The sequence below is a fragment of the Microcebus murinus genome, chromosome 8 (assembly GCF_040939455.1).
Source record: "Microcebus murinus isolate Inina chromosome 8, M.murinus_Inina_mat1.0, whole genome shotgun sequence".
Taxonomy (NCBI): Eukaryota; Metazoa; Chordata; class Mammalia; order Primates; family Cheirogaleidae; genus Microcebus; species Microcebus murinus.
This window is the reverse complement of record NC_134111.1, coordinates 78,913,896-78,940,655: the sequence shown is the minus strand read 5'-3', so window position 1 is coordinate 78,940,655 and position 26,760 is coordinate 78,913,896. Positions and strand designations below refer to the sequence as shown.

General features: G+C 39.3%; 1 protein-coding gene and 1 long non-coding RNA gene across 3 annotated transcripts in view; one reads left to right on the top strand and one right to left on the bottom strand.

Annotated features, from left to right (window-relative positions):
• Nucleotides 1-1,584: 1,584 nt before the first annotated feature.
• Nucleotides 1,585-22,443, bottom strand: LOC105856913 (uncharacterized). The gene is made up of 4 exons (XR_012920608.1): nucleotides 22,359-22,443; nucleotides 14,843-14,915; nucleotides 2,081-2,190; nucleotides 1,585-1,734 (listed from the first exon to the last, which is right to left on the bottom strand). It is a non-coding gene; the product is annotated as an uncharacterized LOC105856913 (long non-coding RNA).
• The window catches only part of CMKLR2 (chemerin chemokine-like receptor 2), a 38,044-nt gene continuing 23,487 nt past the window's right edge, over nucleotides 12,204-26,760 (top strand). The window contains exon 1 of one of the 2 annotated variants that reach the window (XM_012738892.3): nucleotides 12,204-12,433. The gene's annotated coding sequence lies outside the window, so the exon portion shown is untranslated. Of the gene's footprint in view, nucleotides 12,434-24,814; nucleotides 24,924-26,760 lie in introns of those variants that run through there. The other variant, XM_012738893.3, reaches the window with a different exon arrangement.

Below are 26,760 nucleotides of genomic sequence, written 5' to 3'. Positions count from 1 at the left end.
AAACTTCTTGAAGAAAATGGATATTCAGAGACTACAATCTGTGTACTACTGGTGCTCATTGATACTGATTTTTTTGTTACTTCTAGGTATTTTGGAGAACAGAGCTAGAATGTACATTTTTAAGAGAGAAAAATAATTTTGAGTTCATTCTTGTATTTCCAAACCAAATTTAAGATTATAATGTTTTAACTTACCTTCCTTGATTTCTATACATTATTTCTTTCTCTTGTACAAAATATCTTTATTCTGAATGTTATTAACCTGAGTTTTAATTTCACTTTACTTTCAATATATCTATAATAGTTTCCAAATAACAATGCCAATATTTCTATTAACAATAAATAACTCATTGCAGTTTAAAATTTCCTTACACTTCCCTTTGTCTTTAAATTATATCACACAAGGATGAGCAGGCAAAATACTGGCTTTTGGTTTTTGTTTTTTGTTTTTGTGAGACAGAATCTTGCTCTGTTGCCTGGGCAACAATGGCATCATCACAGCTCCCTGCAACTTCAAACTCCTAGGTTCAAGTGATTCTCTCGCCTACGCCTCTTGAGTAGCTGGGAACACAAGCAGGTGCCACTACACCCAGCCAATTTTTTTCACTTTTTGTAGAGACAGGGTCTCAGTATGTTGCCCAGGCTCATCTTGAACTCCTGGCCTCAAACTATCCTCCTGTCTCGGCTTCCCAAAGTGCTGGGATTACAGGCATGACCCACACAACCAGCTAAAATATTATATTTTAAAGTCACTTCAAGTAATTTTTTTTTCTGTGTGGATATGCTACCAACTTGATATACAGTTAGATTCATAAGTTTCAGTTTGCTTTTAATTTTGAAGGATTGCTTTCTTCATTTCAGTTCTGTGTTTTTAATTACGTAAAACAAATATGGTTTCAAAGACAAAATTATATATCAAGGTACATTTTAGAAGTAATTAAAAGATAGGAATAGCTCTCATCCCTATCTTTTCCACCCTGTATCCCAGCCCATCTATAGATAACCATTTTAATGTAAGTATATACAGATGAGGGTGTGCATGTCTACATATATACATACACATATTCACATATGTAAACACACGTACACCCTGTCTTACTCAAATGGTAGCTTACTACAACACAGTTCTGAACTCATCTTTTTTTGCTAAAATATATCTTGGTGATCACTCTATATGGAGATATTCTTTATTTCTTCTTTGTGTGGATGTATCCACAATCTTTTTGATTTAGGTAAGTCTCTCGTGTCTCTTATATATAGCATAGAGTTGAATTAGCTTGGTTTTTATTGCCACAGAAAGATTTATAATTTTAGAATGTGGTTACCAATTCTATGCCATATATGTGTGTGGCATATCTGTGAATGGCCATCATAGAATATGCTTCCTTCTACTTAAATGAGGTCACAGTTTGGGTAAGCCATACAGAATTCTGGGAAAGCAGTAATCTTACCTTTTGTGTGTTGTATGAATCATCTAGGACACTGTGGCTGCACAGTAAGATGTCTGTGATACCAACGCTCTCGGGACACTGCCTACAATTTTCAAAGTCCAATGAGAATCAACCACAGATGAGATAAATACACATTATCTGAGAGCTGTTTCTTCCATTTTATTGCACTTTCACAGCTTAACTAAAAACAGTGTAACACCAAAACAGAGTAGGCCAATAAAAAAATCCTCCTTGTCATGTGAATGGTTACCTCACTCAGATTCCATTCTGGTAATGATGTCCATCTGAAAGATTCAAAGTCAATTATTAGTCATTCATCACACTGACCATCACAGGTTGGGGGGAAGGTCCTTGAAGATGTTTTTACCATTCAAAAACTTCACACAGAGCCACTGAATTCATTCCTACTCTGTGTTGTGTTACACTGGTTACATCACCAGCAAATAGGAGTAGAAGTCAGAAAATGGTGAGCCAAGCTTTCAGCACTAGGCAGAGCTGTACTTACCTAAATCTACATCCTACCGAGCATTGAACAATGACATAATCAGCTCGGAACTTGGGTATAGGCTAAAATTATATGATTCTTCTCAAATCCCCAAAACACAACATCCAGAGATTACAAGTTCTTACCTGATGTTCTCTTCAAATAAAAGGCCATTCCTTTTGTACTCCAGTCTCATGAACTCCACTGACTTTCCTTTAGGCCTTGCCTTCTCCATCACTTTCCAGCTGAAATCCTCCTAAACAACGAATTCATCAGACAAAGAGAATTCATTAGGAAAATAATACAGATTGCCAGCTATGAGCTATAAAAAGGATTGTCACCAGGCGTCGTGGCTCATGCCTGTAATTCTAGCATGTTGGTAGGCTTAGGTGGGAGAATTGCTTGAGTTCAGGAGTTTGAAACTAGCCTGAGCAACATAGTGAGACCCCATCTCTACAAAAAATACAAAAATTAGCTGAGTGTGGTGGTGCAAGACTGTAGCCCCATCTACTCAGGAGGCTGAGGCAGGAGAATTACTTGAGCCCAAGGGTTTGAAGTTGCAGTGAGCTATGATCATGCCACTGCACTCATGCCCAGGCAACAAAATGAGGTCCTGTCTGTGTGTGGGGGGAAAAAAAGGATTTTCCATGCTTCTTTCTACTCAAAGGACAAATAAGATTTTCTCTAGCTTGTTTCCCTTTGTGGTCACCCTATAATGTTAGCCATTATGAACCTAGTAATCACTATATGCCAAGGACAGTATTAGGCAAGTCAGCTTAAGTGCTTTCTTTCATTCTGTCCTTATATCAACTCTGTCAAGTAGAGTTTTCAGTCAGTTAAGTCTTTTATTTGTTTCAAAAACAAAGTTACCCAGGTTACCACATATATCGAGACTTTATTGTAATGATAACTTGAATAATGAAGTTGTCAGTGTTTTTCAAGGAATTTAACATTTTATGGTTTATGTGAGTCACAGTTTGGTCTGGCAACATATAGTAAGAAACTCAAAGTAATAGTGACCTACACACATAAGGGCTTACATCTCTCAAGAAACCAGAAGTTTGGAAGTAGAAGTTTGCTACCATTACTTTAGTGCCTCAAGAATTTCAGACTTTTTGTAACTTCTCCCATAAACTTGTCCTTTCCTTATAGTTCCAAAAGAGCAGCTGAAGCTACAGCCATCTTGTCAACCTTCCAAGCCATATCTCAAAAGCAACACCAGCTTTCCTTGAAGTTCTAGCCAATGATTTCTATTTAAATCACAGTGTCGGCCGGGCCGGGTGCAGTGGCTCACACCTGTAATCCTAGCACTCTGGGAGGCGGAGGTGGGAGGATCGCTCGAGGTCAGGAGTTCAAGACCAGCCTGAACAAGAGTGAGACCCCGTCTCCACTAAAAATAGAAAGAAATTAATTGGACAACTAAATATATATAGAAAAAATTAGCCAGGCATGGTGGCACATGCCTGTAGTCCCAGCTACTCGGGAGGCTGAGGCAGAAGGCTTGCTTGACCCCAGGAGTTTGAGGTTGCTGTAAGCTAGGCTGACACCATGGCACTCTAGCCTGGCAAAAGAGTGAGACTCTGTCTCAAAAATAAATAAATAAATAAATAAATAAATAAATAAATAAATAAATAAATAAAAAATAAATCTCAGTGTCCATTCTCAGATTCAGTGGAAGCTAGGAAATGTAGTATTTTGTCTGAGTACATTGCTATCCTAAATAAAATTGTGGTTCTGATGATAAGAAAAGAGGAAATGGATTATGAGGTGGCAATGGTGGTCTCTGTCACAAGGTGAATAGGTAGTTACAGCACTTTATCAATAGAAAGTTTAACCAGAAAGTATCTTGGGCAGTTCATGACAAGTACTATTAGTAACATAAACATTTACCAAGACCTTATTTTTTATGTGCTTTACATATACCATCTTAACGAAATACCTCACAATGACCCTATGGTGTAGGTAATATCATTCTCCCCATTCTTTGGATAAAAAATTCATGCTTGAAGAATTTCAGAAACACGATTAAGGTCATTCAGTCAGTCAGTGCCGTAGCAAATGGGATTAAAACCCATATCCTTCTAAAACTCAAGATTTTGAAATCAGTATATTCTGTTTCCCCTCTCCCTCTGAAACAAGAGAATCATCACAAAACTGAAAATTGAAGAGCTTGTTGCAGAGAAGAAAGACCTACTGGAAAACGTGTGGTCAGTGACTTTCTCAGAACCGTGCCCATTATCTCAAAGAGCAGCGGTACTTAATCAGTCTGACTCTGCTTTTCCTCCCAGCCAGTAATTTCTTCAGTGCCATTTCCAATTTCTGTTTTGGCCAGGAGTGCCCTGCTCTTTGCATTTATCACCCTTATGTGTACTGGTGCCATAATAATTTTGCAGGTTTTTTCCCAGGTAAATTTCCAAAGGTGACATTTATTGCAACTTTTTGATAGCTGGAATGACAGCAAAGGAAATAAAATACCAAGTATGCTTTTTATTATGCTTTAAAGGGCCATAAATTTGTATTCATCAGAGAGGGCTTGTGGACTCTAGCTGAAGCTATAAACTTGCAACTCTGTTGCTATCTGACTCCAGAGTATGCAAGAGAAGCTTTCATTTTTCCATTTCAATAAGCTTTATAATTCAACAAAAATTTCTCCTCATTTTGCTTCCTGGATTTCATAAAACTTAAATGGAAAGTATTAAATAACTTAATAGCAGCGCAATGCCAAGTAGCAAGCTTGGCATGACATTTTTAAAATATAGAGTCTCGTTATATTAAATATGTCTCATTATTATAATTATGCTGCTACAAGTGCAGTGGATAACACATCACATCATTATTTAATTTTATGGAAAATCTTGCTAAATTGTTTGTTGACAGATAATACCAGATTTTGTTTCTATTTTGCCTAAATTACAGCCTGTGCTAGAGTTCTGCATTTCACTTTAATATTTCTTAAAATGTACTTATCCTTTAAGATCCAACTTGATAGTACTTTATTTCAGTATAACATCACCAGTAATTGCTTGGAATGCAGGTTCGACAGCACTGACACTTCTGTGTTCTAGGGTGGCAATAAAGTTGTCACTTTTTAAGATGCCTTAAAGAACTCTGTAGAGTATGATATTATACAGTCATTAAAAGCATGTTTTTGAATAATATGTAATGACATGGAAAAATGCTCATGGTGTTAAGTAAAATAGATAGGTTATAAAACTCTATGTATGGCCTAATCTCACATAGATATTTTGAAAATACAGAAAAAAGCCAAAATGTCAAGACTGGTTTCACTCAATGGGAGGGTTAAGGATGACTTTAATTGTCATTTTATGCTTTTTTATATTTTCTAAATATTCTATAATAAGCATGCGACTTTTAAAATTCAACAGTTATTATGTTAAAGCCAGGCACAGTGGCTCACATCTGTAATCCTAGCACTTTGGGAGGCCAAGGCAGGAGAATCACTTGAAGCCAGGAGATTGAAACCAGGCTAAGCAACATAGCAAGACTCTCATCTTTACAAAAAATTAGCTGGGTGTGGTGATGAAAACCTCTAGTCCCAGCTACTCAGGAGACAGGCAGGAGAATTACTTGAGCCCAAGAGTTTGAAGTTGCATTGAGCTATAATGATGCCACTGCACTCTAGCCTGGGAAACGGGGAGATTATGTCTCGGAAAATAAAAAGAAAGAAAAAAGAAAATTTTAAAAGTTACCTTGAATGAGTGAGGGGAAGGTGCTTTGGCATGACACTGACTGTAGAGCAATACAGTCTAAACAAGCTGCTAATATCTCATTCCATGGACAGTTTCATTCCAAACATACCAAGCATCTTCAAAGCCTAGGGTAAACATAATGGCCTGGGCTCCTTTCTAGCCTCCTTCTTCTAGGAATGCCACTCCAGGAAAATCAGGCTGTCCTGTCAAGACCTGCTTGTACTGTCCTTTCTACTTACATTGCCACCATGAGGTTGGCTTCCTCAACCCTCACACTGCCCCTCATCAGGATGGCTGGCTAGCCTTGGATCCTTCCTTCGTATAGCCCATGAGTTGAAATCTTCTTTTAAAAATTCAGGGAAATATTTGTCTAATGTGTATAAAGTTTCATATTTGCATAGTAAAAAAAGTTCTGGAGATCTGATTCACGACAATGTGAAAATTAAATTACTAAACTGAACACTTAATAATGATTAAGATGAGCTGGGTACAACTTCCTTTGTCCAGCTATAAACTTCTCCACAGGCCGGGCGCTGTGGCTCACGCCTGTAATCCTAGCTCTTGGGAGGCCGAGGCGGGCGGATTGCTCAAGGTCAGGAGTTCAAAACCAGCCTGAGCAAGAGCGAGACCCCGTCTCTACTATAAATAGAAAGAAATTAATTGGCCAACTGATATATATATAAAAAAAAATTAGCCGGGCATGGTGGCGCATGCCTGTAGTCCCAGCTACCCGGGAGGCTGAGGCAGAAGGATCACTCGAGCCCAGGAGTTTGAGGTTGCTGTGAGCTAGGCTGACGCCACGGCACTCACTCTAGCCTGGGCAACAAAGTGAGACTCTGTCTCAAAAAAAAAAAAAAAAAAAAAAAAAAAAAACTTCTCCACGATTTATTGCCTTTTGTTAAAATGGTAAATAAGCTCTTAGGCCTAACCACTTCTTTTTTGTATTTTCAATTCTTTCATGTGAAGCCCCTGCCTGTGTGTGAAATAAACCTTTTCTCCTGTAATCTATCTTCTGTCAATTTAATTTGCAAGCCCCAGCTTCAGAACTTAGTAGAGGAAAAGTTTTACCTTCCCTACCTTGACAGTCCCTGTGTACCATGGCAGTGATGTACCTATATGCTGACAACTGGGGCAGATCAATTTTTAGTACCCATTCTCAATATGACCAAATTATTTTCAGTAATATCATGAAATGAAACAAAAAGAACAGATGGTAAGAATTTTTTTACTGAACTTCAGATATATAATACCAGATTATATATAATACCAGATATATATACCAGGAAACAAATTTAAAATAAACAATAGGTATTCAAAAAAAGAGTGAACAATTATTTACTCAAAAGTTTTTATGTCTAACTAACAATTTGACCATCAATCCCTTCGTTACAGTCTGATATAATATTTTATCTCAAATAATTCCCAGCAATTAATAACAATTTTAATAAAACTGAAATATCAACATAAGGTACAATTTAGGCAACTACTAAATCGCATCATTGCTAGAATGCTTTTACTTCTTGATTAGTCTACAGTTTTAAAGCAGACCATTTTTTTAAATGATTTTTAATTTTAAAAGTAGCATCCAAATTCAGTAAAAATGAGTTCACCTATGGACAAACAAAAAATAGTAGACATTGCAGCTTTCCCTTTGTCTCACTGTTTTAAATGTTTAAAAAACTCCAAGTGGTAACATAGAATAAAGAAGTTGAAATGACTTAAGTTCTGTTTCTTTGCCATGATTGTGCTATCATTATGCATCTCAAATTTCTTGTTTAAATTCAGGTACTTGTAGCATCACAGTGGGAAAACACAAACTGCACCAATGATTTGGAACCATTATCAACTTAATTTCAAAAGAAAGCACAGCTGGGTCCACATATGGCAGCAGGGAAACTTAATTTATAACTGGGAGTTTTTTCAATTATCTTTTTTGTAAAATACGTTGTCTATTAAAGATAGGTAACAAAAATTAAAATAAGAATAATTAACTTTTATGTAAAATATATTTATTTAAAAGTAAATTATACCTATATAATTAAAACTCATAGTAATCACAACAATCGTTTAGAAGTGAAACCAACAAAAGATTTTTTGAGGGGAGGAGTATTTCATCACTGATCTTGTTTAGGACTTGCACATGTTGATAACAAAAAGCAGAAGCGCTTTAGTTAGTTTTATAATTGTTTTTAAATTCCCTACAGACAGTATACCCCTTATTGCCTACCTCTGGGTTAGGTTGCTCCCTAATACACCTCTTTTTGGCACACCACTGTTCCATAGTTAAGCTCATTAATGTTGGTTTTGTTAATTTCATTATACTTTATAATGCATTCAGGTTTTACCAGGGAAATGTTGAGGATTCAATTTTTTTAATGAACAAATCTAAAATTCCTTATGTAATAAAAAATGATCACCCAGTGACTTATCTTTCTGTGTATTCAATTTTCTGAAATTGAAGAAATTCAACAGGAAAAGAATCAGAAAGGGGCACAAGGGTTGACAGTGCAAACTACTGGCGGATCCAGATGGATGGTGTCACAAGTGAGGGGGGAGGGGAGAAGGTGTGGAGCTGGGAAACAATGCCCTGCCCAAAGGGGGCAGGTGGTACAGGAGCAGCCATTACTCAGCCACCCCCAACTGAATCCTTGCTGGGATGAGGGCCAGTGTACCCAGATCTGCTAATTTTTTCATGAGAAGCCAATAATCTAGATGGCTATTTAAGATTTTCTGATTTTTAAATGTTGGAAATTAATTCAATCTCTAGAAAACACTGCAGTACAAACAAAACACATCCACAGCTGCATCGCGCCCCCAGGCTACCAATTTTCTAATGAAAAATGCAAAAGTAGCAGCTGAACAAGCTTAAAGAGAGGTTAAGAGAATATGCTTCATTCTCTGATCTTTTTCCTTGCTGAAAATGTAGCCTTTTGGAAAAGTCCATATACACTTACATCATATCAACAATTATCTGCAGTTTAAGGAGAAAAGTAGCATAATTAGGGTAGGTAGTTAGAAAAGGCCTAAACTCCCAGAGCAGTCCTTTTTCTTGAGTCAGGGCCAAGGACAGTGTCACCCAGATGATGTACAACAGATTCACTTAATGACTGGCAAACCACATTTCCTTTTCCAGTGCAATAACTTAAAAGATTATTTACCTCCCTTATTACAAAGAGAGGAAATACACGTCTTCCTAGACTCAGAGCAGCTGCGACCAGCTCTCCCAGAAAAATCATTAAACCGAGAGGATTCAGACAAAGCACAGAGCCCCTGCAGCCTTTGGTCACGCGTCCTCCCACAGCCGCCGCAGGCACAGGCACCTACAGAGAGGTGAGTGTTTGCTTTGCCCCCCCAAAGCCTACACACCCCCTTCTCTCACTCATGCATCTGATCCTGTAGACTGTAGGTAAGAAAACCAACTTAAATCCTCGAATCTAGATTTCATATGAATTGGCATTTAGCATATTAAAAGTGAAGGTTTATTTAAATCAGAGATAAAATAGAAGCTGTTCCCCACATTTCCGCAGGTAATTAGAGCTTCTGGTATCTTAATGGAAAAGATGTGCACTGCTCTGCATAGTCGGTGCTTAAAAAAAAAAAGATGTGGAGTGTGGAGCTAAATCCTAACAGACTTTCCCCTAAGTATCCTCGAGGCTCAGTTCCTACTTGGGGCAGTACAAAATGAGAAGCAAGCATTTGGAGAAGGCTTTGTCCTCAGGGGCCTTTAAGAATTCTCCAGTTTAAGTGGCATGAAACCCCCCCCAGTTCGGCCAGGTTGCCATGGCTCCTCACTGTGACCCCCAGGGCCACTGAGTCTGCAACTGTGAATCCATTTCAGTCCCTGGGAAAAGCTTTGCCTGGTTCAGGCCTCACATTCTACCAAATAAAGGCCCCAAAGTCTAATCTCTAACCCTGCCTGCCTAGAAAAAAACAAGCCTAAGGACACTTACACAATGAGAGTCATCACCCTGCATGACAAGAGGAAAAAATTTAAAAGAAATGAGTCTTTCTGTTTTTCACAAACCAGCTTCTTTGTAAAAAAATGTTCATTTGTATATCTCTTTTCCAGTGCTTATGCTCTGGACTGGATTTTTGTTTTGTTTTTTAACGAACGAACAACAAAAAGATTAGAAATGATTACTGACTGACAAAAATTAATGACCCAATTATATTCTCCCAAATGTCTACTCCTGAAATTTCTTTTTCTGGTATGGTTGAGGTGGGGGGAGAGGATGACTGACTTAAGGTCACCCAACCCATTCTCATTAATAGAGCTTCATTAGATTAATACAAATCTTACCTTTTACGATGTAATATTTTCAAAAGAACAAATCTCCAACAGCGAAAAGCACCAGTGGAGAAAAGCTTTTTTTATGGAATGGGAGAGCCTGGTCCTTAAAATAATATGATAGAGGCACTGTGTTATCTTCCCCTCTGAGCACAGTTGGCCCTACAGACCTGCTTATAAACACATACCCTTGTGGAGAAACACTTTGCAATACTAACCATAACAGGCTTCAGAGAATTTACAAATGATTTAGAAAATGGGCCTGGTGCATTGGCTCACGGTTGTAATCCTAGCACTCTGAGAGACCGAGGCGGGAGGATTGCTCAAGGTCAGGAGTTCGAAACCAGCCTAAGCAGGAGCGAGACCCCCGTCTCTACTAAAAATAGAAAGAAATGAATTGGACAACTAAAAATATATATAGAAAAAATTAGCTGGGCATGGTGGCACATGCCTGTAGTCCCAGCTACTCGGGAGGCTGAGGCAGTAGGATTGCTTGAGCCCAGGAGTTTGAGGTTGCTGTGAGCTAGGTTGATGCCACGTCACTCTAGCCCAGGCAACAGAGTGAGACTCTGTCTCAAAAAAAAAAAAAAAAGAAAATGGTGAAACTGTCCTGAAATCCTTTTATCTGGTAGAAGTTATTGTTATTCCTTCTCATTCACTGAATTCTGAAAACATCTCTTCCAATGAGGAAATGGATAGCATAATGGTTAAGCCTCTTAGTTTAAGAGAATGGCCTTTGGAGTCAGAATGTCTGGGACCAACTCTTCCACTTATAGTAGAGGCTCTCTTAACAGATCTCCAGTTAACTGGCTAAGCAACTAACCAATGCACCAAACAGCCTGGCTGATGTCCAGTACACCCTTAATGTTCAGGGGTGGCAGGTAGGTTATCTCTAGCATACCTGAGCACTTCAGCTACTTTTGTATAACTGATCAACTCCAAGTCATGCCTTCAGTGTCATAGGAGAGCTCTTTAAACATATATCAAACTATAGGGCTCATTAGCAGAGGGATGTTACTATTCCTTTTATTTACTGTTTCTTAGACTAATTTCAAAGCTAAGCAAGCATATGTTTTAGGTGGTGGCTAAGCACAAAAATTAAAATGCATTCACATTTCTGGGTTTGGGTGGGTACTGTGCTTGGCACATAGGACAATCCTTGATCAATGTCATTTCTCTTAATTGTTTCCTCTGTTCTTTGCTACTCAATACTGCTTGCTCTACCACCAAAATATAAACTCAAAATCATGTAAAGTAACTAAAACTTCCTGAAATTCTTCTCAAAAACACCTTTTGTAGATGAAATTGTGCTTTTGAGTGATTACAGAACATAGTATAGAACTATTAGTAAATATTAGCACTGCTGATGCAAAGGAGTCAGAACTAGCCCCTTCACTGACCACATCTCTTCTCAAAAAATACTGAACAAAAATATGCCAAGATTGTTAATAGTGGTTATCTCTGTGGAATCAAGGAATCAGGGATAAGTATGGGAGAGTTTACATTCTTATAGGGCAGATGAATATCTGTAGTTTGAAAAAGTATACCCACTCACCTCCAAACCCCACCATGAGAATTCCTGCTTTAGATTTTCTAGACTTGGTCTTTGACAGGTGACAAATACAAAATTATGTGCTTCTCTGGCAGCTGACCCTGCCTGACCTAACCATGTTCAATTTCATATGTCACATCGTAGAGCTGATGTTAAACCTTTAATCTAGATAGTTCTGCAGAGGCAGGCTCACCGTCAATCTCCACAATTTTTATCCCTTAAATTTCTGAATTCTGAGTCCTGCCTTAGGTACACAGATAGTGAGTAATGTGGGATAAAAATCAAACCTTTGGAATTCCCTCAGTGCTAGGAAAGTTCTCTCAACCTATCATGTAGAGAAATTAAAAATTCAAACTCATGCTTAATGAATACATAATTCTATTTTTTTCCAACTATCAGGACACACTGAAACTTAGTAAATAAAATCTCTTTCCTAATGAGTCCTATAGTTTGCTATACATTTGAAAAACTTCCCCTTTGACATTCTCAGGCTTCTTTTCATTCCACCCCTGCTAAATTAACTCAACTTTTCTTAAGCAAAAGCCCACCTAGGCAAAGAAGGGATTGGTGCCCCTCCAATCTCTGTATTTCAGCCTGCAGCAGGGCAGCTAATAGGGATGATTTCCATTAAAAAAAAAAAACCAAACCTGTTACACAGACACTCCCTGCACAAGAAGAATTAATTTGCACCGTATGTTCATTGCTTTTCTGCTGGAATACAAGATGGATTTTTATGGAGGGCGGTGGGGCAAGGGAAGAACCACATTCAAAACCCAGCATCATTTTTCTCTACAGTGTCATTTCAAAGCCAGATAAAAGCAGAATGAGGAGGCTGGAAAAGAGTGTACAACGTAGCAGTTCTGAACACCACCCTTCATTTCATTCTGGCTCTGGGAGGGTACACCCAAGCATCACAACAGCCTCTCTCCTCATCACAGAAAATTAACTGGTAAGTGCTTTCCTCTTTGCTTTCCTCAAACTGACACATTTACAGCTGACCTGATGAGGATTCCTGCAGATGATTTATTTACAAAACAGTATTTTCACTACCAGCTGGCAAAAAAAGGAAAAAGACTCCTGATTGTTTACAAAATGTGCTGTCTGCAGATTCACATTTTTGGTCTTGTCAAAAGTGTGTAGGGACGATCCTACAGAGTTTGCTACAGCTGCTGCTGAACCCTAAAACACTGCAGGAGAGAAAATGAGTTGTGTTGCTGCAGTGGGGGTGGGCGGACAAATAACTTTCAGTAATTTTCTCAGCTTTGAACTAGATAATTACAGCTCATAAATTTGGATTTTAAGTAGTTGTGCTCCAGAAAAACATTTGTGGAAAGCTCACTGTAGAGAAACTAGTAGGAAAAATGGTACTCTGAGATGAAAATTGACATTGCCCTCTTTAGAATACAAGGTAGGAAAAAAGTTTTGAACTGAATTGTGATGTGGTTCTCCCCCACCCCCACCCCCCATTTTTAAGATGAAAGGCTAGTGGTTTCTTAGACTCTCCCATTTCTTTGTTGTTGCTGCAGCACTTTGAAATCTCATTATCAATTGCCTGTTAGAATAATTGGGACCTGGGCTCTCCCAAGGAGGGGTAAATGGCTAAATGCAGGAAAGTTGCTGGAAGAGAAGGGTTTGGCTATTTAGTTGTTCCTTTTCTAATCAGATAACTGTGAGCACAAATTGCCTTTTGTCTGATAGTTTACCCTTTCCTCCAAATGAAAGCTAATAAAAACAAAATAAAGGTTTGATAACAGAACTTTCACCAGCAATGATGCTCCTAAATTGCCCTTTTCACTTAAGACAAACTCATTTGTTCAACAATTCACAAATCTGTTGCTAAATGAATCCACTAGTATTTTTGTTTGTTTTATAAAAAGGGCCCAAGGGTTCTTTCTCTGGGTCTCATTCCTCTTAACTGAATCATTTTTATCATGTTTGCATATCTTCCAGACACTAAATGGTTACATTTTTCATGGCCTCTACTTATTATTTTATCTCAGATTTAAGTCATTTAGTTTATAAAAGAAGGTCATACATTTTCTGTTGCTTTACCACTAATTGTCATCTCCCTGGGATATTTAGCTTAACATTCCCTTTTCAAAGGCCACACCACTTGAAGCAATTATTTTGGAAAGCAATTTAGCAGTGTGTCTGTGCATATGGTAATGTATTTATTCTCTTTGACCTGCAGGTCTCCTTCCTGTGCAAGTAACGTACAGAATTGATTTTAAAAAGGAAACAGCTTTACGCTCACAAATTGTTTTCCAAATTATTCACAATTTTAAAAAATCAGAAGCAGTCTAAATATCCAACAGTAGAATAGTTACAGAACTTCTTGATATTATCTCAGTGAAAGACTATGCAATCATTAAAAAATCATTAATTTGAGAGTTATATAGCATCACAGATGGGTGCTTACATGATGTTAGCCATGATTTTAATTATGTAAAAAGTAAATGAAATTGAAAATACTGAATATGCAAAATAATCGGTGTTTTACTCCAATGGTGAGTTTATATGTGTGTCAGGGAGGAAAAGGTTTTCCTGTACCCTCTTAGGTTTGTAACAGGGTACCTACAAATTAAACTGACAAAAGAAAGATTAGTAAGAGAAAACAAAATTTAACTGTGTATATATATTCACTATGTAGATAGGTATGGGAGTTCACAGACAAATGTGCCTCAAAGGAGCAGTTAGAATTTGGGGCTTATAAACCATCTTAATAGAGGAAATGGAGGGGGAGAGGGTACTTATGGAAAAACATATGAACTTTTTGAAACATAAATGGGTCCTTAGGAGAATAGATGGGCATGATAGTTTTTGTGACAATGTCTGTTTAGGTGTCATATGGAGACTTCTCATCTCCAATAAGAGTCAGTCTTCCCTGGTCACTTCCGGGGAGGGAATTTATGGCTTTTAAGTTCTCTTGAGAGTTCTTTTGGGAGATTGCTTTTAGACAGTTAAGAGATTTCAGAACTCAAATCTCTGCTGTTCAAAATAATTTTTATGCCACAGTGGGGTGTTCTAGACCCCTTTGGGTAACATATCCTTTCTTTTTTCCCAAATTCTCTCTAATAGTACATTATTTTTATAATTTTTAAAATATTATAATATTGTGAGGTAGAGTGGCATGCACCTGTACCCCAGCTATTGGGAGGCTAAGGTGAGAGATTCACTTGAGCCTCGGAGTTGGGAGTCTAGCCTGGGCAGCATAGCAAGACTCAGGGGAGAAAAATTGTAAGAAAAAAACTTTATAACATTGAAAATTCCCATCCATGCTTTTCTTCAGGTCTCATTATCATACAAAGCACAAAAATTTAAACCTTAAATGTAGTGAAGCTATTCAGTCCTAACTTACCTGGTTTCTTTAGTGACTTTAACTTCTGTAAAGGTTTCTGCCTCATCAAGCTTTTAATAAAAGATCACTGCCACTATAAAAAATGATGATATAAAAATTAAAAGGTAGAAAAAACATAACTAATCAAGACTATTAACACTCTTTTAAAGTTGGACAGTTTCTAAATATGCCTCAAATCTATGGTTCCATGGTATTTTTACACTTGCAATTTTGATTTTGCCAAGTTATCAGAGACCTTTTATCCAACTCTGCCTCTAACTTGTAACAGGTATGAGGCAAAGCAAACTCTCCGGACCTCAGTTTCCTTTCCTTTAAAATAAATCTGATGGACTAGATTCCTGCCAGCTTCTAATTTCTTTTTGGATTTTTTTTTAACCTCTGCTTATTAAGCCACTACTCAATGTGATATATGTATTAGGTGCCTAGCATATACAGTGGATATTTTTTTTTTTTTTTTTTTTTTTGTGAGACAGAGTCTTACTCTGTTGCCTGGACTAGAGTGCCGTGACATCCGTCTAACTCACAACAACCTCAAACTCCTGGGCTCAGGCGATCCTCCTGCCTCAGCCTCCAGAGTAGCTAGGACAACAGGCATGCACCACCATGCCAGGCTAATTTTTTTTCCTATATATTTCTAGTTGTCCAGCTAATCTTTCTATGTTTTTTAGTAGAGTCAGGGTCTTGCTCTTGCTCAGGGTGGTCTCCAACTCCTGAGCTCAAACAATCCTCCCGCCTCAGCCTCCCAGAGTGCTAGGATTACAGATGTGAGCCACCGTGCCTGGCCTACAGTGGGTAATTAATAAATAGCTGGTAAAAAAAATAATCTTTTATTCAAACCCTGTTTTCATTTTTTTCCAATGATCTTATATCCCGATTATTTTGTAGAGACTCAAATAAGTAGAAAAATGTTCTTCATTGTTAAAGAAAATGGTGTCAGTAGGAACAAAACATACATGAATAATGCACAAATTTTTGTTGGAAATCATGCAGTCTTCCCTTCAGCCATATGACTGATTAGACTTGCTTTGTGATAAATGAATTCATCAAATAAGGTATATTAGGGCTTTTTGAATGATGTAATATTTGTTTTACTCTCTGTTTTCACCTCTACGATCCAGCAAAGGAGGATGGAAGTTGAAAAATGTTGGTCGCTGGGCACAGTGGTTTGAGCCTGTACTGCTAGACTGGTGAGGCTGAGGCAGGAGAATCTTTTGAGCCCAGGCATTTGAGGCTGCAGTGAGCTATGATCGTGTCACTGCAGTCCAGCCTGGGCAACAGAATAAGACCACATCTTTACAAAGAAAGAAAAAGTTTTGGTTTACTTATTTGAAAGTCTGATATTTTCTCCTTTGTGGGGGAGGAATTGAGGGTGGTGTTTATCATTAACTAAGTAAATCACCTGTATTTGTCATTTTCAGTAAAGCAAATATTGACTGAACCCCCAGCTAGTGTGATAGAAGACAAAAGATTTTAATAGAAAATTCTTACCCCTGGAAAGCTCTGAAGTTTGTGTTGCCTAGGACACAGAACTAGGTTATTAAACCAAAAAGTCTTAAAATTGTATATTACCTATAGAATATGGAGTTCAGAAAAGGGAGGGAGGGATTCAAACTGGAGTATGCAGGTTAACAGTTCATGAAGGGCTAGGCCCAGTGGCTCATGCCTGCAATCCTAGCACTCTGGGAGGCCAACATGGGAGGATCACATTGAGGTCAGGAGTTCAAGACCAGCCTAAGCAAGATCGAGACCCCATCTCTACTAAAAATAGAAAAAATTATCCAGGTGTGGTGGTGTGTACTTGTAGTCCCAGAGCTAGACTCTGTCTGAAAAAAAAACAACCCAAAAAACCCAGTTCATGAAGGAGGTGAGACAGTGATAGAGGTAGGTATTGATGTCCCATCATGAGTCCAAGAGAGATGAAAACACACAGACATGACTGGCCAACTGATAGGGCAGACCCACCAGAAATCCTTCATTGCCAGAGGTACCTTCTGGAGGAACTTACTGGGAGGGAGTAGCCTAGAACAGTTTTGACCTCTGAAAGTTAAGGAGAGGAGAGAGCAGTATGCAAATAAGAATGGAAAGAGTTGTTTCCACTAAAACCTCAGGGCACAAGCAGCCCCATTTTGAGACTCCTCCAACAAGAACAAACAAAACTCATAAAAGAAGGGAATTCCCAGCCTACTACTCCTTACTTCATCCCAAAACTCTACCCAACTTTGATAAGTCAAGTAGCCCAGTGCTCTGACAGCATACCTGATAGAGACTCAGCCCCAAGAGGTGCAGGCTTATGTACAAACACCTGTAACTCACCTCCTGGAGGCCCTGGAAATAACTTTTTTAGAGAACTTTAAATGTGTGTTATATATTTATGGGGCAGACACAGAGGGCAATATATGAGTTAATAGGGACACCCCAGTGAATCCTGAGTTATAACTCTAAATACTACCCCATTCATACCCCATCTACTGAGGAAATTTCTAGGTTACAACAAACATGTTTGTATAGCATTTGAAACTTTTCACTGTGCTATTCTTAACAGCACTGCCCATTACTATTCTCTAGGAAATACACATCTAACCCAAATCTGTAATGAAGGTTCTTAGTTAAATTTTCAAAACCAGTGTTGCTGATCTATATACAGTACTGCAGAATTTAACCAGGCCATGTAATACAGCTATGCTCAAGGCCAGCCCAACCTAACTGGGACCAGGAAATTCCCAAGGGGATTTTGAGTAGAGATTTTATGTTGAAGACTAGAGTACGAAAAGAATTCAGGCCCACAAGTGGGTTAGGTCAGTATTCTTGGAACAACAAAAACAGGGGGCCTTGTTGGTATTACTGGCAAAAAGGCAATCCCCAGATGGTAAAGTTCCAAACATGGTGAAATGAAGAAAGTAATTCATTTCATAAAAGTAAGCACATAAAGAACTCATTAAAGAGTGGTCACAGTTCTTCCTCGGGAATCACCCAAAAGCAAAGATCTCACATGTGCTTAAAATGGCACCCAGAGTTAATCTCTGAAGGGCTAATTTGTGTTTCTTTTCTATGCAAAAAAAAAAAAAAAGTTATTAACTATCCATAGTCAACCAGTCACCTATTACAAAAATTGAATGAGTTGGGAACAGTTCCTCCATTGCAAATGCTTTACATAATCAGATACAAGAGACCAATATTGAACAAAAACTGGTCACTGCAAACATATGTAACATGATGATTACAAAAGTACTTGGGGAACACTGAGAGGTGGGTCAGGGCATGGAATAAAGATGGAGTTAATATTAAAAGGGGAGCAGGCAGAGTGGCTCATACCTGTAATCCTAGCACTATGGGAGGCTGAGGCAGGAGGATCACTTGAGGCCAGGAGTTTGAGCAAGCATAAGACCCCACATCTGCAAAAATATAGAAAAATTAACTAGGCATGGTGATGCGCACATGTAGTCCCAGCTACTTGGGAGGCTTAGGTAGGAAGATCACTTGAGCCCAGAAATTTGAGGTTGCAGTGTGCTATGGTCACACCAGTGCACTCCAGCCCAGGCAGCAGAGCAAGACTCTGTCCCCCCCCCCCAAAAAAAAAAAAACTTATAAACACACTCAAAGGGGAGGATTTCATGAAGAAGGACTTCAAAAGGAGGTATACAACCTGGCAGCTTGAAAAGAAAAAAAATGTATGTATCTGGTTTAATTTTCCCTAGGACCAAATTGACCCTAATGGCATGAAAAATAATAAAAAAATAAGGTTAAATCAAAGTTAGATCTTCAACCAATAGAAGAAAGTACTTATAGATATGATGTCCTTAATTTTTCATAAAACTTTCTCTAGTAGTTTTATAATGATAAGCCTCTAGTTAAGTGGAAAAATCTGGTAATGAAGCATTTTATTTATATAAGTAAGAGTTGACATGGCTTTTTTTCTTAGATTGTAAAATATAAAAGTGCTATTATTTGAACTTGAGCATGTTTCACCTAACAAAATGGCTGTTTCTTCTGTGTCAGCATGACACATGGATTAATAATTTAATAGAAATAGTAACATATATTTATATATTTGTCTTATTATATAAATGTTTTTCTGTATTTTATTTCTATACACTATATATTATAGTTAAGTATACTTAACATTAAAATCATACCAAACATAATATAGTTTTGATGATCGAGAAAGCACTTCCTCCTTCATTCACTAGACACTTACTGAGTCTTACTGCACTCTGCCCCCTGCTATAGATACAGATGTGTAAAAGGTAGTCCTAGTCCTCTAGGCTCTCACAGTTTAGTAAGGGAGATAATTACTAGAGACACTTCGTGTACAGGGGTAAGAAGGAAGGTCCTGAGGTCAGAGAGACCCAGAGGTCTAGTCTGGTCCTCACCACCTTTGCTAATTGTCCAACCTCAGCCTCCTGGAAATAATAATAGTACTTCACAGGATTGTTGTGAGAATTAAATGTGAAAGTGCATGTGAAGTTGCTTAGCATTGTATTGGACTTATCAAGTACCCAGGAAATGTTAGTTATTACCATATGTGTTAAATGTTACTTAGGTAATTAGATGTGGTTGGTACTTGCTTCTTTTTTTTTTTTTTTTTTTTTTTTTTGAGACAGAGTCTCGCTTTGTTGCCTAGGCTAGAGTGAGTGCCGTGGCGTCAGCCTAGCTCACAGCAACCTCAATCTCCTGGCTCAAGCAATCCTACTGCCTCAGCCTCCCAAGTAGCTGGGACTACAGGCATGCGCCACCATGCCCGGCTATTTTATATATATATTAGTTGGCCAATTAATTTCTTTCTATTTATAGTAGAGACGGGGTCTCGCTCTTGCTCAGGCTGGTTTTGAACTCCTGACCTCGAGCAATCCGCCCGCCTCGGCCTCCCAGAGAGCTAGGATTACAGGCATGAGCCACCACGCCCGGCCTGGTACTTGCTTCTTTTTGAGTGGAGTGAAGTAAACTTGTTTTAATTATAAGCAACATATGATTAAACAACAATGGTTTATGGTGAACTTGTTTGTTCCTGATAATAGTTTGGATAAAAATCTCATCATCTTTTTCTGGAAGTGGGGCCTGTTGTTAGTCAAAAGTCCTGATGTAATTAAGTGGCTGAACAGATTTAACACATCTCTCAGGAGTGAGGCTGGCTTTCCTAGGTATATTCAACATTCTTTTAACACCTTTGATAATGATAATAATAATAATAATGATAAATAACTGAAACAGGAACTAATGGATTTGATGATAATTAAGAAATCCAGGCCGGGAGCAGTGGCTCACGCCTGCATTCCTAGCACTCTGGGAGGCCAAGGCGGGCGGATTGCTCGAGGTCAGGAGTTCGAAACCAGCCTGAACAAGAGCGAGACCCTGTTTCTACTATAAATAGAAAGAAATTAATTGGCCAACTAATATCGAAACCAGCCTGAGCAAGAGTGAGACCCTGTTTCTATTATAAATAGAAAGAAACTAATTGGCCAACTAATATATATACAAAAAATTAGCTGGGCATGGTGGCGCATGCCTGTAGTCCAAGCTACTTGGGAGGCTGAGGCAGCAGGATTACTTGAGCCCAGGAGTTTGAGGTTGCTGTGAGCTAGGCTGATACCTCAGCACTCACTCTGCCTGGGCAACAAAGCGAGACTCTGTCTCAAAAAATAAATAAATAAATAAATAAAAGAAATCCAGGCCGGGCGTGGTGGCTCATGCTTGTAATCCTAGCACTCTGGGAGGCTGAGGCGGGCGGATTGCTCAAGGTCAGGAGTTCAAAACCAGCCTGAGCGAGACCCCGTCTCTACTATAAAAAAATAGAAAGAAATTAATTGGCCAACTAATATATATATATAAAAATTAGCCGGGCATGGTGGCTCGTGCCTGTAGTCCCAGCTACTTGGGAGGCTGAGGCAGGAGGATCACTTGAGCCCAGGAGTTTGAGGTTGCTGTGAGCTAGGCTGACGCCACGGCACTCACTCTAGCCTAGGCAAGAAAGCGAGACTCTGTCTCAAAAAAAAAAAAAAAAAAAAAAAGAAATCCAATTCTCTTCTCAAATGCACCTTTGCTCTCTCAGGTAAAAATAAATGTTAGTTATTACCAAGATGCCAATGGGCATAACTGCCTTTATCAAAACCCAGTGAATAGTCTTTTAGTTGGCCAGTAAATATTATCGAGCCCTAGTGTTTGCCAGGGACTGTGTTATGCTCTGGGAATATAAAGGTAAGCAAAGCTACAGCTTGGTGGGAGAGACAGACATTCATAAAATAAGCCTTTGGAGATATAACTAAAAATTACTCTACGTGAAGAGTGTTGAGCAGGGATCTGATTTAAAATGGGGCATAGGTTTGTAGAGGTCAAGGAGAAGGTGACTTAGGGAAGTAGAATCTGAAAATGCCACTTCCTTTTTAGAAAAGCTAGTAATGTTCTCCTTAATTCCAAAACCACCAGCAAGTTCAGGAAATAGCATCTTAGTAAAATCACTTGTTTGGTTACCTTATAGAAAATGCTATGTTAATATAAATCATTTGTTCTGTCACCCAACTGCATTGGTAACATCGAACATGACCTTTCTGTTTGTCATTCTTTCCCATAAGGACTTTCCTATTATTAACCATATTTACCTCTGGAGTAAATTTATTAGCATAAACACAATTGTATACTTAATTACAGTTTTTCAGATGCACTAAACAAGAAGTTCAGAAAAATTTAGAAGATGGTAAAATGATCCTACATGAACTCTATAGATTTCATCTAGTGTCTCTATGAATGTCACACGGTTCAACGAAGAATGCACCAGACCACAATCTCAGGCTGAAGGACAGACTCTTTTCCTTTCAAAGAGTTCCCATACGTCTCCAAATCTGTTATTTTTTGCAGAGAAAGGAATTCAAGGTCAAAGCAAAGAACATACAGATAGAATGTTTGGAAAGAGGATACAGACAAAAATCTCTTGTGCCAGTAAACACATTCTTCTAAAGAAATCTTTATTCCTTTTCTGGAAGGGATGCCTTGGTCCGAAATAATATTTCATGTATATATATGGTGTATCTCCATGGTCTTTGGTGAATTTTAGCACACACTTAAAAGTGCTTGTCTTTGGGAAGGATTATACTATATTAAACTCTATATAAAAGCAGTATTTCCAGATTGCCTTAGAAATGCATTATATTTCCCAAAACACAGAGAAGGAGGGAAAATGATTGTAGAGAGTGATTTTTTTTTTTAAAGACAGGGTCTCTGGCTAATTTTTTCTATTTTTGGTAGAGACAGGGTCTTGCTCTTATTCGGGCTTTTCTCAATCCTGACCTCAAGTGATCATCCCGCCTCGGCCTCCTGTAACGGTAGGATTACAGGCGTGAACCACGGTTCCTGGCCCTCAACTCACTTCTGACGCTATCTGCCCAGAGATGGCACAGTTCCCGGATCCCAAGATTACCTTTGCTTCTAACCTGCCAGTTATACGTCGGAGGTTCCCATAATCGCCGGTCACCACCACCCTTCACAATAGGTCAGCTCAGAGAACTCAGGAAAACGGTGTACTTACTAGAGTGCAGGTTTATCACAAAGGCTAGGTCTCAGGAATATCCAGATGGAAGCGAAGCACAGGAGAAGGCATGTGGAAGGATCGCGCTATCGATTGTTTCCGCTACGTGTTCGCTAACCCGGAAGCTCTTCTTTCCATGGGGGCTTCGTTTCTTGGCCCTGCGGATGAATACTGGCCATTGGAGATTGGGACAATCCCACAGAAGAGTTATCTAGGGGAGTGGAAGTGTGTCTGGGAGCAGGAGGAAGCAGGGTGGGGTGAGTTGGGGGTACCTGTGATGGGAGAGGAAACGCTGGGGTGGGCGCTGGGTGGGAAGGTGGCGGGCTTTTAGGGGAGGAGACTTCAGCCAAACACTGGCAGTTGGGTGAGCTAGGGGCCAGCCCCACCCCGCCGGGTAAGGAAGCGGGCAACGCAGCCGGAGCTGTCTATGTCATAAATTTTAAGGAGAGTGTTCCTACCATCTTGAGACACTATAACTCCACCCCTTCTCAAAGAGATTAAAGACTGGAAATTTATAAGGGAAGAGTTCTCATTCTCCAACTGCTATTGGAGAGGCAAAGCAGGGGGATTCGCTCGAGTCCAGGAGTTACAGACTAGGGTTTTAAACTGCACTTTATTTGCTACTATAATATGCTGTCTTTTTAACTGATCAATCACAAGCGGGCAACAAGTTCTCTGAAAGGAACTGCTTCCACAACTCAATGTGTAGCAGCAGGAAAATAACAAAGGTCACTCAATTTGGAGTTCTCTCCTTTTTTATAGCACTTCTTTTTTTGTTGTTGTTTACTTGTTTTTTAAAAGCCAGTCTAATTTAGCAGTGGGGGAGTTGAATACCAACTTTAGTGACACTATGTCAATACGTTCTGGTAACCCACTACCATCGGACCAACCTTTTATAGCACTTCTAAGCATTGTGTTGTGACATATACCACAGAGGTAGGAAAGACCATTTTTTTTGAGACAGAGTCTCGCTTGTTGACCAGGCTAGAGTGAGTGCCATGGCGTCAGTCTAGCTCACAGCAACCTCAAACTCCTGGGCTCAAGCAATCCTTCTGCCTCAGCCTCCCGAGTAGCTGGGACTACAGGCATGCGCCACCATGCCCGGCTAATTTTATATATATATTAGTTGGCCAATTAATTTCTTTCTATTTATAGTAGAGACGGGGTCTTGCTCTTGCTCAGGCTGGTTTCGGACTCTTGACCTCGAGCAATCCGCCCGCCTCAGCCTCCCAGAGTGCTAGGATTACAGGCGTGAGCCACCGCGCCCGGCTTGGAAAGACCATTTTTAATAAATTATCTTCTTAATTGTGGAGAATTTCTGAAAAGAAAACTGACAAGATGCAAAACGATGCCTCTGATACGTCTGAAAGGACCACAAATCCATTGGCTCCTTATGCGAAGAATTAATCCCCCCCCCCCAGTGTTCGAGCTTTTGTGGGGCACTTGATAACAAGATCCACCAAGGCTCCCCACGACTGCACTAAGCAAGCCTCCTACCACTGTCATTTGCCGATTCTTTGGACCACCCAGTCCTTCTGGCCGAGAGGGCAGTGATTATTCTGTTTCACCCACAGGGACATACAGCAGTTGTGGAAGGAATTACATTCTCCTCATACCACAACCCAATCCTTGTCTGTTTTCAGCTCCACATCTAAGGTATCCGTCACCTGGACCCTGCAGATGGCGCACGTATCGCGCTCCACATTGCCACCCTGTTCCACTTTTGAGAGAGAACATTTTGTCGCCCCCAACCCCACCCCGACTTAGAGCCCGCGAGAGAGGCCAGGGCGCAGGACTCCCGTTTGGGGTCGGGATAGGCCTATCCTGGTCTTACTTTTCCAAGATAAATAGCCTTCACCAATTCATTCAGTGTTCCTCACATGATGCAGTTTCAAGCTTTCTCTTCATCCGGTTCCCTCTCCTCTTACACATTCCAGTTTATCATTGTTCCTCTTAAACTGTAATTCCCAGAAAATAGCACAATACCCCCAGGTGCTGTCTGACCAATTCAAGTAAAATTGGACAAACACTCCCTCAATTGTATTAATACAGCCCAACAGGCAAGTTCACATTTTTTTGTTGTTGTCACATCCCTTTTGTTGACTCACATCCAGCTCAGGGTCAAGGAGAAAGCTTGTGTTTGGGCAGAAATTTAGCATGTTTTAATGACAGAACAAATCACCACAGGGCACTAATCTCAGTGCCCTTGGTGAATGGTGCACATCCTGTGGAAATGCAAATGAAAAGTGGTTGATTGGGACCCTGCTGGGGCACACCACATTGACTTTTTTCTGGTCGTGAAAAGGCACTGAATAAACCATTAGTCAATATTATACACTCCTTTAATGGAGGCTTGCCAGATCCATTTTAGGAAAATAATTCAGAGCCTGTAATTGCCGCCTAAACACATTACCAGCTAGGAAAACCTGTTGGAGAAGATTATTTGCTTTGTAGTGTAACTGGCATAAAGTTCAGTGTAGGTGTTGCTTAACAAGTGAATGCTGAAATGAAAGAAGACAGGTTATTCTAAAGAGTCTTTTGGATGCTTTCAGTTTCATTTTCCAGGTTAGTATGGTAAAATTAGATTCTTTTTTAGAAATAATGGAATGGGTATTCTAATTTCCACTTTTAAGAGCCTTCAAAACTTTATGTAGAATGCAAGTAAAATCAAGATCCCTATAGTTACTTTTTTTTTTTTTGAGACAGTCTCACTCTCTTGCCCGGGCTAGAGTGCCGCGGCATCAGCCTAGCTCACAGCAACCTCAAACTCCTGGGCTCAAGCAATCCTTCTGCCTCAGCCTCCAGAGTAGCTGGGACTACAGGCATGTGCCACCATGCCCAGCTAATTTTTCTATATATTTTTAGTTGGTCAATTTCTTTCTTTCTTTCTTTCTTTCTTTCTTTCTTTCTTTCTTTCTTTCTTTCTTTCTTTCTTTCTTTCTTTCCTTTTTTTTTTTAGAGACAGGGTCTTGCTCTTGCTCAGGCTGGTTTCGAACTCCTGACGTTGAGCGATCTGCGCCTGCCCCTATATTACTGTTAATATGTCTCTTCTTCAGTAGTTTTAAAGATGAATTAGGCTGGGCGCAGTGGCTCATGCCTGCAATCCTAGCACTGGGAGGCCAAGGCTGGAGGATTGCTTGAGCCCAGGAGTTTGAGGTTGCTGTAAGCTAGGCTGACACCACAGCACTCTAGCTGGGGCCACAGAGTGAGACTATCTCAAAAAAAAGAGTTCTTAAAATATATTTTATATTTTTATTTTATTGTTTTAGTATATTGTGTGGATACAAATGTTTAGGCTACTTATTATATTTTTATATTTTAAGGTCATATATTTTACCATTGAACCAGGATCCCTCTCCCTACCAACCTTCTCCATCTTTCCCTTTCCCTCTTTCTCTCTTGTTATGCAAACTTAAATATGAAGAACTAGTTGGAAAGTGAAAATTCTGTTTCTTCTAAAGTTGTACAGCTGATGTTTATAACCTTCTCTCACAGATGTTACATTTTATAAAATGTGACTCATTAGGGTGGTACTAGTATCTTTAGATGGAAAGAAATCCCCAAGGGCAGAATGATTACATAAGTGTGCCTCACTCAAAACCTGAAATATTTGAATAAAATATTTCCTGGAAAAAAAGGCAGTAAGACTTTGCAATACTTAAATGAATCAGAAAGGCCAATGATTTCAGATTCATTCTTTCTTGTGGGAGGAATGAGGGAGGGACAATATTATTGTTTGGGAGGTTTTTGTTGTAATTGCAGAATGTTTTTAATTTGTGTAGTCTTTTTGTTTTGGACTTCGGTCCATATTTTTGTTACAATGTGCAAAAAAAATTTACTTGAAGAAATTGTTTAAATGTCTACTCTGTGCAAAACACTGGATTTGGTGCCACTTGGAGGTATGGATAGCCATAAAGGAACCTAGACTATACTTTCCTGTTATTTTTAAGCTTCACTGTTAGTTAGGAAAGCCCAAGGGCAGAATTATAATGTTTAGAACTAGATGTCACCTAAATTTTCCACATGAGGCACCTAGGGTCCCAAGTAGGAAGGGGCCTCTTCCAAAGTCACAGCTAGTGATATTCAGAGGTAAGACTTAGAGCCATCTCTACTGAGTTCCAGGGCTCTTTCAATATATCAGACTACCTAATACTCATGGACCTAAATAGGATCAAGTGTCCTGGCAGGTCAGAACCAGGGTAAGGCAATTGAAGCAAAATTAACAGGGCACCAAAAAACTCAGTAATCAAAATTAATGCAAAAATATCCATGGTGAGCAAAATATAAAGACAGGGGCCTACCCTGCACTTGCATGACCCAGCCTCACTTGTCTCACCCTAATCTCTCTCATAGGGAACCTAGTTCCCTTCAAGGGCCCTGCTAGGCAGAAGACAAAATGGAA